Source organism: Juglans microcarpa x Juglans regia, chromosome 4D, assembly GCF_004785595.1.
Source record: "Juglans microcarpa x Juglans regia isolate MS1-56 chromosome 4D, Jm3101_v1.0, whole genome shotgun sequence".
Lineage (NCBI taxonomy): Eukaryota > Viridiplantae > Streptophyta > Magnoliopsida > Fagales > Juglandaceae > Juglans > Juglans microcarpa x Juglans regia.
In genome coordinates this window covers 20,903,373-20,918,160 of record NC_054600.1, presented here as the reverse complement: position 1 = coordinate 20,918,160, position 14,788 = coordinate 20,903,373, and the positions used below count along the sequence as shown (strand labels likewise).

Sequence of the window (14,788 nt, the reverse complement as noted above, 5' to 3'; positions counted from 1 at the left end):
ATCGTGCGTCAATAATAATGGGACTGGACAGGGTTCCCCGAACCATTCTTGTGAGATGTCGCCATGAGCTTCAAACGAATAGAGGGATTCCCCGTGAATGATTGGAGTAGGGCAGTATTGTGTTTGCCTCACCTAATAGTCGGGATGTAGAATCCCTCATCATATCACGTGTTGGAGTCTTTAAATTAGTTGGCCAGGTAAATGTTTCTCCGATGCAACATGTTATCTCTGTGTAAGAGTTGACCTGTGTTGGGGCACAAGCGAGCCAAGTTGCACCATATTGGTCAGATAGAAAGGATTTCCCTCATTTTGGTGGTGGAACGGCTCATCCCCTGTTGGCCCATCAGGCAATGAATATCTATGTGAAGAATACCTATGTGATAGGCATCTGTGTGATGGCAATTGTGCATGTGGAACCATATATGATTTTTATGTATTTGATCTATTGAAGCGGAGGGTGATTCCTCGTCTAATTATTATGCTTATTTGTTAGTATGTTGTGTAAGAGGGTAACTCCTCGAAGGGTGATTCCTCGTCATTCTTATATATCTGTGTGTGTGTGTGTGTGTGTGTGTGTGTGTGTGTGTGTGTGTGTGTGTGTGTGTCTGTGTTTCACTAAGAGAGTGCTTTCTCACCATATTTACGAACCCATATGTCTATACCTCACCAAAACGTATATACATATGTCCTTTCACTATTTACATGAATTGTTCATTGCATCTTTAGGAGCATTATCTCTCATTAGTAATTTTTGTCATGGCTACTTAACCTACATTTGGTTTCATCCTCGGAATCATAGATTTTGATATGGAGTTAGAACCAGGAATGATGCTCGAGGAAGAAGAGCTGATCATGCCCGAACCCTAAGGATTGGGGCTTGTCTCTATCGTAGGAGCCATGCATCATTTTGAGTTGTACTCAGTCCTTTAAAACGAGGCAACCAATCGTATTCGATCTACCGCCCATTAGGTGATGAACATACTCTTTGGGATGTTTGTCTCTAAGAGGAATGACACTAATTATTTCTAAGATTGTGTTTTAGATTTCTAGTAATACAAGGTCTAGTTTATTTAGTGAACCTTCATCTTTTCCGTTGCGATTTTATATATGTATCCAATACGTGTACTTCCATCTGGATGAGGCATGCCTAACCTGACCAAACCCTAAGTATTAACCTTTTATCTGGCACCCTTAGCACCACAGAACCTTACCAAAACCATTACACAAGAGACGAGGCACCACAACTTAGTATCAAAGCGTGCTTATACGCTCCCTTTAACTAAAGGGGTCAAGCTCAAAAATCCTAACACGACCCATATAGCTCATTTAATAATTAACTTTTAATGAGTTAATATGGGTACGACCGTTTAACCCGTTTAAACTAATTTCAATTCATTTATTTACTTTCATATAAATGGGTTGAGATTACCTATATATTTATTTTTAACTCAATTAGTATAATTTCATATATAACACAAGAATAATTATATAAGTCATTCACAATTATAACTAGATTCATGTTAAAATATTTTATGATCAATATCCAAACCAATAATATTAAGAAATTAATAATTTCATAAAATAAAATTACATATAAAAAAAGGTTAATAATTTAAGATATTAAATAGTCAAATACTAATATTAATATTACATTCTAACAACAATAAAGACATATAATTTGAAAATAAAATTTATTCTTGTCATAGGGTTGATTGCGGATTTTCCGGATTAACCCATCTCGTTTATTAATTATATCTTATAGAGTCAATTTGTCTTGAGCTAAACTTATTTATATTAAACTCTAACTCACTTATTTCATAAGAGATTCAGAGTATACCAAGTATTGTCACCCAGTTTAAAGGCAAGCCAGCTAAAAAGATATATAATTGGAGTGGCCCTACAGCTACTACTCTCAGGTACCACTGGGAGCTATTGTTAGTTATAGGATTTTTTAATTTTTTTTTAATTTTTTTATTCATATATTTTTTAACAATTTTATATATTTTAAAAAAAATAAAAAATATTATAATATTATTAAAAATATTTATTTAATTATTAAGTAAGAAAATCTAAAATCACAATGATAAATTTGAGCGGTAGAAATAAACTATGAGAATAGTATTTTTCGTATAATTGGAAATTTGGAGTAAACACAATAGGATTTTTTATTTGTAAGTAACAAGAAAGAGATAGAGGCGGCTAGAGTACTGCCGAGTCGCTGACACAGGAGACTGGACACTGAAAAATAGACAATATTAGTTAATGCTAATTTTTCACCGCATCTTGAGATTGGGCCGAGCCTGACTCTTCTAAATTTGTCGGTGAGGAAGGATTTCGAATTCAAACGTGAGGTGAAATTGGCATTAATTATATATACATGTGGCAAACCTGGGCAAGATCGATGAAGTTTACAGTAAAAGTGAGGAAATTTTGAGATTGAGTTGCTTGTTGAAATGATAAAATATTATTAAAATTATTTTTTAATAATAATATTATTTTAAAATTTAAAAAGAATTAAATTATTTATTATATTTTATATTAAAATTTAAAAAATTTATAATAATAAGTTAAATTATTTATTATACTTGACATGGCAAACAGATGCAATTAAAGTCTAGAGATATTTGACGTGCCAACCTCCTACTCGATGGTGTATGTGATTAGGGGTGTAATGGTCCGGTCCGATAATTTTCAGACCGAACATCCATAGGGACTAGATCGATTGCTATCGGTCCGGTCGGTCCATTTGGTCCGGCTTAATTTTTTTTATTTTTTTATTTTTTTAAATAATTAATAAAAAAATTTATTTAAAATACTAAATTAAATTAAGTGACTTATTAATGTGGATTATGTAACAAGTTCAATAAAAAAATATTTTATATGGTCAATGATAATAAATTAGATCAAAATTATATTATTAATTTATATAATTACTATATAATTAATTAATTGATATTATATATTAGTTAATTCAAAGAATATTAACAAGTGTTAATAACATATTTAAAATTTTATATTGTTAATAGTGATAGGTTAGATGAAGATATATATAAAATATTGTTAATTTATAGAATATTAACAAGTATTAATAACATATTTAAAATTTTATATTGTTAATTGTACAATTATTATATAAATAATATATATAAAATATTTTTTTATTTTTATTTTTCATTCGGTCCAGTCCGATCCGGAAAAATCCTGGACCGTGGACCGAATCGAAACTTTTCGGTCCTCTAAAATGTGGACCGAGACCGACCGATCTCAGTCTCAGTCTCGGTCCGACCGGTCGGACCGGACTGTTTATCACCCCTATACGTGATGACCTTATTTTTATTTTTTTTAGTAGGGAGGGGGGTTTCAAACTCCAGACCTCCCTTTTAGGGATTAAGGGTTATGCCAATTAAGTCACAAAACTTTGACATATGATGACCTGATTTGATTGAAGATAAAGTACTCAAACAATATTAATATAAATGTATTTCTGGCTCAAATGAGTGAATTAAATTTGCAAAACAACATACATAAAAGAAGAAAAAAAAATAGATGTACTTTCATGATGAACACATCAAACATCACATTTTTAGAAAGTTAATTTGAGATTTATATATATATAAATATATAAATGTAAGTGGGGGCGGAGAGGGCCGGGCCCTAGATGCAGGGCGGGGGGCCCCGCCTCTGCATGGGCAGAGCGGGGTTGTCCGCCCTGCCATGCGGGGGTGGGGCGGACGGGGGGCAAGCCCAACTGCCCATCCCTAGAAATAACTCTTTATATACAATAAGTTGTACGTCATGTTCATCCAAATATTAGATAAATTTGAGATTAATTCCAATTATTCCTAATAATTCCTTCGTGATCACTTGTAGAAAATTAATTAATCATTTTTTATTCGACTAGGGAAACGAGTACTCTTGCAAAAATTATAAATATTTCCAATTTGATATTTGTGATCAATATATAATAATTATTAAATTATATATATATAAATGTTGCACTGTTTTTCTTAATTAAGGCTAGCTAGCTTGACTAATTTTGAAATATTGGTCCTAATTTAAGAGTTGAAAAGGTCTCAAATAGATCTTTGAGATCATTATTGTTAGAATGCACAGCGAAAAAATACCTCAAGCTCAGCTTAAAGAATTGCTCCACAAGTTTTTCCAGATTGATAAACTTCAAGCGTTTCCTCTTAGTGGCGAAAGTGTACTACGTAGTATGAAACTAGAGTAACACTTACAAATCCACAGCCTAAGTATTTTATCAAGAGAGAACAAAAAGAGAGAGAGTCTTTTGTCTATTTTTCAGATGGGTGCAAAAAACACAATTGAGGAGGACTATATATAGTCCTCCTCTGCACGGCTGGCCTTAAAGGCCAGCCTTCAATTGCCTTGTGTAACGGCAGTAACGCATGGCTTTAAGCCATGCGTTACATACGTTACAAGTAACAGGAGGGGGTCAACCCCACGTGGGCGCCCCTCCATCTAATATCTCCCACTCGCACACAGTGGGCATGACCCCAGGTCAGCATCTCTCTAATGTTCTCAATTTTGTTCATACAAATAAATAGGTCGTGCGACCACCAAGCACATATGTAGAAAGGAGGGAGTACATACACTAAATCTCTCCCAGAGAAGACCAGCATAGTAACATCCCTAAAGTGTCTGGTCATGTCCTAGACTTATTCGATCGCATCAAGATCAAGCATTTTCGAACCCTCTTGAGTTAAAAAAACTCAGAACAATGCTTGACTACCTCCAAATATTTCAATGTGTTCACAACCTTTAGCCGCTACCAAGATGTAGCGTCATTTGTATGACGTCAGCAAACACTATCGAAGATACGATATCGAATAGTCTTCCCTTTACACTCATATCACTCAATTTTGGTCGAACTGATTTCCCAACAATGCCTCTTTAGACCGTATCAATCATGGCCATAGACAGCATGCCAAAGTAGCAAACATCACAACCTCCATCTCGTGACATAGTCAAAAGTAAAGGACATTTTTTAAGAAATGAGACTCACACAGTGAGAAAGAGGGAAACATTTTACTCACTTTCTCATATGGTCGTATAAGCACATATAGTATGAAACACATGCTACGGTGGATTTCTCTTTCTCAAAGAGCATATGTCTATATCAACACCGTACAGATCTCAGTCTAGCCGCTCCTTAAGCATCTAACCCGAATTCCTCAATTTGCACGTCTCCAAGGCGTCAAAGAGGAACTCGCATTTGGCTTACTACAGGTTACATGGATGGTGGGGTAACCCATGCATAGTCCTATCAATGGACCTCATCTTAGCTCCCACTAAGGCGACATAACTTTGTGTCAACCAACTTATCTCTTTGGACAAGTACCTAGGGACACAATGTCTCATCTCTACTCGCTACTTAAGCGCTAGAGGCGATCGCTCGTGTGAGTGAGCCAATCTAAGCCTGTTGACATATCTTGTGTATGTGTATTAAAAACAATACGATAAAGACAAGAACTGAATCATATTGTATTAATATCCCAAAGGAAATGTTACATCTTTATGTCATTTGAAACACAAATTACATTTATAGTCTACGCAGTCCTAGATTCCTAACATGAGCCTCGAAGACATCTCTTGCTATAGGCTTCGTTAAGGGATCAGCAACCATGCGACTCTTAGAAAGATGTTTCAGAACCACTTCCTTTTGCGCTATCATGTCTCTGATGTAGTGATATCTGATATCTATGTGTTTGATTCTTCCATGATACTTTGAGTCCTTAGCATATGCGAGAGCTGCCATGCTGTCACAGAATATTGTCACCGGATCTGAAGTATCCGTGCCAATGTCTAAATGCTTGAGGAACCTCCGTAACCAAACAGCTTCTTGAACTGCTGCAGAACAAGCTATGTATTCTGCCTCCATGGTGGATAAAGCTATACAGGGTTGTTTCTTGCTGCTCCACGTAATGGCGTCTTGGTTGAGCAGAAAGACATACCCAGTGGTTGATTTGCGCTCATCTAGGTCGCTGCCCCAATCGGCATCACTATAACCTCTTAGCTGCAAATCTGAACCCTGATAGCACAGCACATAGTCTGCAGTTCCCTTGAGATATCGCATAATCCTTTTGACCGCTTTCCAGTGAGCTAGTCCGGGGTTTGATTGGAATCTACTCACTAAGCCAACTGCATAGCATATGTCAGGTCGAGTACACATCATTGCGTACATCAGACTACCCACAGCATTAGCATAAGGGACACGAGCCATCTTTTCCTTTTCTTTTTGAGTCTTAGGACCAATGTTTTGAATACCGTACCGGACACCGTACCGGTCAAGGCACTGGAACGAAATATTTCGGTACCGGTACCGTTTCGGAATAGCGTTTCGGGATAACGTTTCGGGATAGTCGATCTATAAATAAATTATATATATAAATATATATAAAAATTATATTCTAAAATAATAGTCTATATATAAATAAATTATATACAAATACATATATATATAAATTATAAATAGTCTAGTCTGAATTGAGGGTTAAAAAATAAGTTTGTAGTTTGAAAAAACGAAAAAAAAAAAAAACACAGGCCAAAATATCGGCCGGTACCGGCCGAAATATAGGCCGGTACAGGCCGAAATTTAGGCCGGTATGACCGGTACCGGCCGGTATTTTGGCCGGTACCGGCCGGTATTTTGGCTGGTACGGAACAGGTATAGTACCTGTACCGGCCGGACGGCCGAAACGAAAAATTTCAGCCGTACCGGCCGATACGGTACGAAGTTTAAAACTGTGCTTAGGACACATCACTTTAGACAAGTTCTCGCTCCTTGCAACAGGGGTGTCAATGGGTTTACATCCATTCATTAGGAAGCGCTCGAGGACTTTCTTTATGTAAGTCTGTTGAGACAAACACAAAAGTCTCTTTGAGCGATCTCTGTAGATCTTAACTCCCAAAATGTATTCTGCTTCACCCATATCCTCCATCTCAAAATTGAAGGATAACCACTCTTTTGTGGCGACTATCAACCCTTTATTATTTCCAGCTAGTAGTATGTCGTCAACATATAATGACAACATAATGAAACTCTTCTTAGACCTTTTGACATAAACACAATGATCCTCTGTGATCATCGTAAACCCATTCGAGAGAATGGCTCGATGGAATCTGAGGTACCATTGTCTAGATGATTGCTTTAGGCCATATATAGATCGTTTGAGCTTGCACACTTTGCACTCTTGACCTTTGACCACAAAACCAGTTGGTTGATCCATATAGATCTCATCATCTAGTTCTCCATTGAGAAATGCTGTCTTAACGTCCATCTGGTAGAGTTCCAAATCCATGTTTGCTACTATAGCTAGAATCAGGCGAATTGAGGCAAACCTCACTACTGGTGAAAAAGTCTCCTCATAGTCTATACCTTCCTGTTGGGTATATCCTTTCGCCACTAAGTGAGCTTTGTACTTATCTATTGATCCATCCGACTTGCGTTTGACCTTAAGAACCCTTTTGTTCCCAATAGTCTTACGTCTTATTGGTAGATCAACCAGATCCCAGACCTGGTTAATCTTCATAGACTCAATCTCATCATTAAGAGCTTTCATCCACTCATCTTTTGTAGAAGATGAGATAGCCTCATAAATTGTCCTAGGCTCGTCATCATCATGCGGAGCTACCATAAAAGCTTCCCCTTTAATCTCAAAACGACGACAGGGAATACTTTCGCGTGTGCTTCTACGCGGCTGAGGTTGTTGTGATTGATTGACAAGTGATGTGCTCCCACTCGGATTCAAATAATTCGTAGGAGCTTGAAGAATTTCTTCCTCATTCTCAACTAAATTCCTTGGAGCACTTTCTTCTTGTTCTACAATCTCATGAAGTTCTAAACTCCTATCAACCTCACCTCTACTTGGAAACTCATCTTCAATGAAATCCACATCTCGTGACTCAATCTCAGTCACACTTCCATCAGATTGTTCACCTATTAATACATACCCTTTAGAGTGTTCTGAGTACCTTATAAAGATACACTTCTTCCCTCTAGGGCCTAACTTCCCATACTAATGAGAAAAATTGTGAACAAAACCCGTTGAACCCCATGGCCGCAAGTTACTCAAATTGGGTTTCTCGCCGGTCCATAGTTCATATGGGGAGAAAGTTACTGATTTGGAGGGCACTCGGTTAAGAATGTAGGCAGCAGTCAAAAGTGCATCCCCCCAAAAAGAAATTGGTAGGTTTGCTTGCGCCATCATTGACCTAACCATCTCAAGCAGTGTTCGATTTCTCCTTTCCGCCATGCCATTTTGCTGGGGCGTATTCGGCATCGTCAACTGTCTTTTGATTCCTTTTTCATCACAAAGCCTTTTAAATTGCTCAGAGAGATATTCTCGTCCTCGGTCAATTCTTAGAGCTTTTAAACTCTTGTCTAACTGATTCTCAACCATTCTTAGATATCGCCTAAAGCATTCCAATGCTTCAGACTTATGGGAGATTAAGTAGACATGACCGTAACGTGAAAAATCATCTATAAATGTGATGAAGTAGACACCTCCATGTCTTGCCCTCACACTCATTGGACAACAGATGTCTGAGTGGACTAATTGCAGTGGAAAAGATGCCCTTGTAGCTTTTCCAAACGGTTTTCTCTTAGCTTTTCCCATTAGACAATGTTCACATGTGGGTAAGATGACCTTAGCGAGATTGCCTATAAGGCCTTCTCTAGCTAACCTAGTCATTCTATCTTGCCCTATATGGCCAAGCCTAGCATGCCATTTATATGAATCCAAATTATCAGATGTAGAAAGAAAAGCAATTGACTCATTTATATTTGAATAATCTAAATTCAATATCATAAAACCGTCTTGTAGAAAAGCATTGCCATAAAACACATGGCCCAAATAAAAGGAAACATAATTGTTTTCAAATACAATACGAAAACCAAGTCTTAATAGAGTGACTACAGAAAGTAAGTTTCGTCGGATCTCGGGAGCGTATAGCACATTGTGAAGGAAAAGAGTGCGGCCACCCCGCCAGTCCAGCTTGTAGGTACCAAGTCCCAGTACCTCAACGCTAGCTCCATTCCCCACCTTGATATCACGACTCCTAGCTGGAATCCGGCGATACTCAACAAATCCAACTCTATCTCGCGCTATGTGTTCGGTCGCTCCTGAATCAACAATCCACACAGGATAGGAGTGAGCAACCATCACATGGCTAGTTACAAAAACAATGCGAGAAAAGTTAGAGTGTACCTTCTTCGGCTCAGTGCAGTCACGAGCGAAGTGGCCATTCTTTCCACAGTTGAAGCACTCTAATTTCGACTTGTTCTTCCCGCGCTTGCCCCTCTTGCTGCGCTGAGAAGTTCCTGACACCTTCTTAATTTGTCCAGCAGCTACTCCATTCTTAGACTTCTTGCGCTTAGGCCTTGATGCCTTACGCGAACCAGAATCAGCCACATAGGCCGTGTGATTGGGCTTGGCAGCCTCTAGGCGCTCAGCCTCCAATTCCAAGTGACGCGAGACATCATCAAAGTCTTTGATATTCTCGTTATGCGTCAGGTTCTGGCTCATATTCTCCCAAGAATTCGACAGTGATCTTATCACTGCCTGGACTTGCTGTTCATCAGTCAGGTTGTTTCCTGCCGACTTAAGTTCGCGGATCATGGTTGACATAGCCCTAAAATGCTGCTTCATCGTGTGGTCAGAGCGCATCTTATAGGAGTCAAACCTCATGGTTAACCCACGCAACCTAGTGGCTGAAGTTCCACCAAACTTCAACTTCAAAGCCTCCCACATGCTTTGGGCAGTGTCGTAGATCTCGAACTCACACATTAGATCATTGTGCATGCTGCTTAACATTATTATGCGCGCGCACCGACTTTTCTTAGCCCATTGAGTATAGGCTAGTTGATCTATTTTGTGTTGTTCCGAAGTCCCTTCCCCGGGCTCAGTAAGGGAGTGAGATAAGGCCTCCAAGACCTCTTGCTCATCTAAAACATATTGGATCTTGCGATGCCAAATGTCGTAGTTCTCCCCATCCAATTTCTCCCATTTGTTTAAATCGGCAACTATACTCTTGGATGCCATTTCACTACAAAATGCAAAGAAGGGATATTACACACACACCTAAGAAATCTGCCGCGTCCATCCAAGTTAGAAAAATAATTTAGACATGTCGCAAGATCGAAAAATCGCTAGGCTTCAGAATCATCTCTTGCTCCACAATATCCAATTATTAAATTTCTAACCTAATTCCCGCGCAAATTCAAAAAAAATATGGGAGAATTAATCATAAATCTCAACCATACTCCCACTATCTTAAGTAGTCATCTAGTCCTAGTCACATGTAAAGACATAACCTACTAAAATCGCAGTAACCTTTTGGGCCAGTCTACAAGGACAGCTACTCCAACCACAGTAACCTGTTGGGCCAGTCTACAAAGATGGCTCATATAAGACCATTACAGTCTATTTTTCTTGTTCCATCAGTGCATTTACAGTTCTTACTGGGGTCACTGTGGTCTTTTGGCTATACAGTGCATTTACAGTTCTTACTGGGGTCACTGCAATTTTTTTTCAGTCTATCATCTACACTGACATTTCTAACTAAGACTACTTAGTGGGAATTTTTCTATTTTATCAATAAAGACTAATGTATAAACATTCAAGCCTAACATTCATAGATGATAAAAATAATCACATATCCACATGTTCAATTCACATATACATGTAATCACATTTAATATAACAAATTAAATAAAAGATCACATGTAATATAACATAATGGAAAAAAAATAGCATGAATATAACTATATATTCACATGTGATCACATTTAATCTAAAAAAAATTAAATAAAAAATCAAATGTAATATAACAATATATCTTAGAGCAAATTTCATCCCCTCATTTTATTTTCTGTTTAAAAAAAATTGGGCTTGAACAAAGTTGGGCTTTAAAAATATGCCCAGTAAAAATGTTGGGCCAAGCCCAGCCCGTGATATTTAAAAAGGAGAAAAAAAAGTGTGGGCCGGGCCATGAGGCCCAAGCCCATGGAAATCAGATGACCTAATGGTCATCTTCTTCCCCCCATTCGGCTACTGTTCACGTGAACAGTAGCCGTTCGAAGCAGCACGCCCTCGAGCCTCCCACGCAGCACCGCAGGCGGCGGAAGTGATCGGTCCAAGCAGCAGGGTGCTGCCGACCACCTCGCCGGTGCGCGCTGCGCCTCCGTGGTGCGAGCAGCACCTCTCTGGTGCGTGCAGCACCGCGGGGGTGGGCGCAGCACCTCGCTGGTGCGCGCTGCACCGCGCTGGTGCTCGCAGCACCACGCTGGTGCGCGCTGCACCACTGTGGTGCGAGCAGCGCCTTGCGGTGGTGCGCGCAGCACCACTGCGTTGGTGCTCGCAGCACCACCTGGTGTGCGTTATTTTTTTTTTTTTTAACAGATAAAAAAAAAGAGGATAAAAAAAACACCATACAAATCTCAAGCATATGCGAGAAAAAATTAAAAACTGGAAGCAATTCAAAAAATAGCTCTGATACCAATGTTAGAATGCACAACGGAAAAGTACCTCAAGCTCAGCTTAAAGAATTGCTCCACAAGTTTTTCCAGATTGATAAACTCCAAGCGTTTCCTCTTAGTGGCGAAAGTTTACTACGTAGTATGGAACTAGAGTAACACTTACAAATCCACAGCCTAAGTATTTTATCAAGAGAGAACAAAAAGAGAGAGAGTCTTTTGTCTATTTTTCAGATGGGTGCAAAAAACACAATTGAGGAGGACTATATATAGTCCTCCTATGCACGGCTGGCCTTAAAGGCCAGCCTTCAATTGCCTTGTGTAACGGCAGTAACGCATGGCTTTAAGCCATGCGTTACATACGTTACAAGTAACGCATGGCTTAAAGCCATGCGTTACAAGCAGGAGGGGGTCAGCCCCACGTGGGCGCCCCTCCATCTAATAATTATGTATCAAAATAATGATCTCTCCATCCAAGTTTTGTTAATCTATTAATAATGAAAATTGGTGATTTGGCACTTTAATTATATATCATAACCAATCACAAATTGACACATCATGTCAAATATGCATATATAATGATCACATGCCTTTTCATCCAATAACAGTTTAACTAATAATTTATTTTGTGAATGCCAATGATCTTTTGTTCCTTCTAATTGTGTCATAAATAGATTATATATCATAAACGCTGTGGAGCGGTCCCGCTTTTAAGCCTAGAATAGCAGCCCTTTAATCAGACGCTGATACATAGATAAAAACACAATAAATCCTTTAGACCTCATCACCCAGAATCACGAACTATTTTCTTCACAGAATCGGTTTGCATTTTCCAACTCACATTCTTTGTCCACTTCCAATCCACCTCTTGTTGCGCCATCAAGCCCGCCGCCCACCGACCAAGACTTGAGCACCACCGTCAGACACCGACCAAGGTTCCACCACCACCATCTAATTCCGACGCTGAAGCAATTCAATCGGCGATTTCAGTTATGGGTTCACAATTAATTAGGGCTTCCAAATATCCAGTAAAGCAAAGCTATAGAAACAAGATTCAGAAGAGAAATCCTATGGTAACTCATAAAAAAACAACAGGAAAGAAGGAACAAATATAACCTAGAAATTTCAAAGAGACGAAGAGAGAGATTACCGAAAGACAAAGATGAGAAATGCACCGTCTGAGTCACCACCACTGTCTGGGTCGAGCTTCACCACCGTTTGGGTCGAGCGCCATGCGGGATGTTGAGTCCGTCGAGGTTCCTCAGGAAAATAGAAAGGGCACATGAATACAAGTGTGAGGAAGGTGTAATGAAAATGATCGAGTGTCTGTAGATGTAAAAATTTCACAATAAGTCACCTACGTGTCTGATTGTGATTGGAGAACTACTATTCCAGGCTTAACAGCCGGACCGTTCCCCAGCTTTTCTCATTATATATATAGCAATATTCCTTATAATTACTTTATTTTGGAATATCAAATTAATGATATGTAGGATGAGATCATGATCATGTACTAGCTCTAGCCCGCGTATAATTAATTAAACTCATCTACCGATCGAATAATCAGAAGTAGGCATGCATGCAAGTCAGATATATCGATCGATGCATCGCTAGTATATATAAGCTGCGGCCTCTCAGTCTCGATCGCCACATGATTACCGCAATCCCTCAGTAAGATTACACCAAAAACCGCCTTAATTTAATCATAACGTACGTACTGGATCGATTATTTGGCCACCCCAACGCCGTATATATATATATATATATATATATATATATGTCTTATGTAGATCACCACCCCTTGTGGGTGGTACTTGTCCACCTTTTTTTTTTTTTTTACAGTTTTTAAAGGGATTTAATCTAATGTAGGAGTTTTTCTCATGTGTTCTTTAATAAAAAGCAAATCATGTATTAGCTTTCTTTTTCATTTTTACATTTAGGCATGTTTGGACATTTGGATTATTTCAAAATTTTGTGAATAGTACTTGTGAAATAGTTTGAATGAAGATATTTTATTAAGTTTTGGAAAATGAGAAAGAAAAAATTGAATAAAAATATTATAAAGTTCAAAAATTGTTTGAACATAGATTTTTAATATTATTTTTATTTCAAAGTTTGTAAAAGTACTTGTATTAATTTTTGTAATTTGTTTTGAAATTTGTAGAAGTTGTATTGATTTTTGTATTTGAATAATAATTAGATGAAAAAGTTAAAAATTAAAAATTGAAAAGTATTTTGTGTTTGAGTGATATTGAAATGAAACTATAATATTCTTATTTTTACAGACAAGCAAACTATAAAGTGAAGCGATAGGAAGTTACCCGATTAAGTATTAAAAATTTTTTAGGACTCATTTAGATACTATATCTCATAATTTTGTAATGCTATATATAGTCATAGGTTATGCAAATACCGCGCACTCCTCTTGAAAAATAGTAAGGTCTACTATTAAAAAATTAATTTTTTTCATATGAATCTCAATTTTTCATATTTACTCAATAGCGCGTGCCCACACAACTAACAAAATTGTTGTCAATATTATTTTTATTTTTAAATTTGAAAAATTAGTATTATTTTTTGTATTTTGTTTAAAAGTTTGAGAAAATTATTTTAGATTTCGTGTTTAGATCGATAATAATTATGTAATAATTAGATAAAAAATTAAAAATTTGAAATTGAAAAGTATTTTATATTTAAAATAATGTTTGGAATTTGGGACGGAAATTATGAGAAATTTATATCCAAACTTTAGAATCTAAAATGACAAAATATATAAAGTATGTCCTATATATAATATTAATTATATATTTAATATTACGCCAAAGATTTATACCAATATTATCAATCGTATTGTAAAACTAACTTCATAGATCATGATTAGAAAAAAAAAAAAAAAAAAACTTCATAGATCATGTGTTTCTCAAAAACTCTAGGGGTCTATTTCCCAAACTTATAATGAAGTTATGTTACATCATGTTTTCATATAATTGGAAAAATATTTTTTAAAATTCTTCCCACATATTTGAGAGTTCGAACCGGGAGATGGAACACGAAATTGGCTTAGGATATTTATTAAGTATTTAATATTATTTAAAAATTACACATACAATAATAAATATTATAAAATTCAATTTATATATATTTAAATCTCTTTGGAGGATATTGATTTTCTTAACGTGAATACAGCCGATTAAAAGAGAAAAGAAATTAGATTTATAAATCGGTATGGATAACATATCAGTAAAATGTTTATATACTATAATTAAATTTTTAGAAAAATTCTAAATTTTA

The 14,788-nt window shown here is 37.1% G+C and overlaps 1 long non-coding RNA gene across 1 annotated transcript; it reads right to left on the bottom strand.

The window, feature by feature from the left end:
• Positions 1-5,993: 5,993 nt before the first annotated feature.
• Positions 5,994-12,919, bottom strand: LOC121259423. The gene is made up of 3 exons (XR_005939584.1): positions 12,685-12,919; positions 10,379-10,383; positions 5,994-6,005 (listed from the first exon to the last, which is right to left on the bottom strand). It is a non-coding gene; the product is annotated as an uncharacterized LOC121259423 (long non-coding RNA).
• Between the last annotated feature and the right edge of the window lie 1,869 nt (positions 12,920-14,788).